Raw genomic sequence first — 2,126 nt, 5'->3', positions numbered from 1 at the left:
ATTTGTTTTAATTATTTGGGGTGACATGGGATAAGAAATACAACAAATGAAAAAAAAATAATAATAATACAAGAATACGGCGCTAAAAAGCCTAGGATAACTCACTTTTAATGATTCACTATATCCAGCAGGTGGCACTATAATCCTGCTCATGGTCACAAAAATATTGTTGGTGACAAAAAATAATATTATCATGAACATATTCTTAAGCGGACAAAATGATTTATACTACATTTAGCAACTTACAAACTCATTTTGCCAGCCAATTATTATGAGGATTTGCTGTTTATTTTCAAAGGCAAATTAAAATCATTAGAGATAAGCTTCCTCGGGCAAAACCATAAACTAGCCTATAATGAAAAAGACAGAATAAGAAGCAATTCAGTTTGAAAAACATGTATTATTTATAAAGCAGGTAATTTAAGCTGGGTAAGAATGAAATTAACTTAAAATTCAATTTCGATTTCAACTTCCAGAGTCTGAATCTGGGACATTAACATTGCCACCTCAAGTCTTTATCCACTGACAACACCATTACCACACAGGTAAACTTTTCCCATACCTCTTTAATTGATTTGCACTGATCCACCTCTTCTGCCATCTCAGGTAGTGATGAGGTGCTTATCATTGACTGCCGTCAACACGACGCTGTTTTCTGTGCATTTCTCAAACCATGAAAAAGTATTTTCTCAAAGTTACAGATCAGCTTGTTCAGCAAAACGAATCCAAACTCACTAAACTGACCATGCTAGCACCAGCCTCAGTTTCCATTACAGAGAAAGAGCATTGCTAATCCACCAAAAGAGAGTCCACAGAAACACTATCTCAACTTTGGTTAACAACCCACAGAGTATACGCTGGCAGGGGACAGGGAATATAAACTCCCAGCAAATGTTTTGTGCTGACATGTTCTTTTTCCCCCTTTTATTTATTTTATTTTTTGTGCCACAGGGGATTCAGCCTGTGAATTGCTTAAACTGTCTCTACATATTAAACTAAAAATGGTAATAATAATCATTATAATAGTAATTAAAAAGTACATTTTCTTTTTCAGAAATGGAGATAAAATGAATGATGATCCCTCACACTTAAACATTTAATACCAGACAGCATAGTTTTTTGTGTTGAATATAGTACATACTGGATATACCCCTAATTAATATATTATTTGTTATTTTGTTTTATTTTGAATTTGGCAATATTCAATTAGAATCAGTAGCACCCTGTTTTTCAATGTCTAATGCAAACCCAAAACTATGAGCAACCATCTGTATGCATCACAAAATCTGAGCATTTCCATTATTGGTTATATAAACAATCAGGTTCCTGATGAAACAGCTTTAAAGGGGAAACAATTCACTTTCTTATGGTATTTGAACATAAATGTGTGTCGGCAGAGCGCGTACACAACCACACTGTCTATAATGGTAAAAATCCACACACTCCTTTTTTTAAATCACCATAAATCATAAGCAGTGTCTCAGATTAAGCCATTTGCGGTTTCTATGAAATGCGACGTCACATTACACAGGCCCCGCCCATGACTGCTGACGGACTCTGCCCTATTAGCATAGACCCCGCCCTGAGTGAGCTGTACACAGTCCGCCATGTTTATCTCCTCGCCTGAGCATTTAACAGCAGCATTCAAGTAAGAAATTCATTCTTATTAAAGCTACTAAAGTTATTTAATCAAGAGCAGTGATTTTCTGTTTTTCTTTTGTTGGTTGATACATATTAACAGCATATATCCTTGTGTGTCTTTGACAGTTTAAGTGCAGTAAGAGGTGAAAGAAAAATTGGTTTAATACTCACAGTACGCGCACTCTGTGCGCGTGTTTCGGGTGTGTGCGCTCAGAAAACCATATATCAGAAGTTTAGACTGATATGGCTTTAAAACGCATGAAGATAATATATTTTTAAGATGATGAAGAACTGCAAAGTCACGTGAGCGTGGTCGCGATAGAGATGATAATCAAAACCAAACAGATGTTTTAGTTTTTGCCAGAATATCCGAGGCACGAGCTGTACAGGCTCCGCCCTCTTCTGGAAAGTGGGGTGGGGCGCAGCAGCTCATTTGCATTTAAAGATACATGCACGAAAACATCATGTTTTTCCTTCCATTCAAA

This window comes from Ctenopharyngodon idella, chromosome 14 (assembly GCF_019924925.1).
Source record: "Ctenopharyngodon idella isolate HZGC_01 chromosome 14, HZGC01, whole genome shotgun sequence".
Lineage (NCBI taxonomy): Eukaryota > Metazoa > Chordata > Actinopteri > Cypriniformes > Xenocyprididae > Ctenopharyngodon > Ctenopharyngodon idella.
This window is presented reverse-complemented; position numbering follows the sequence as displayed.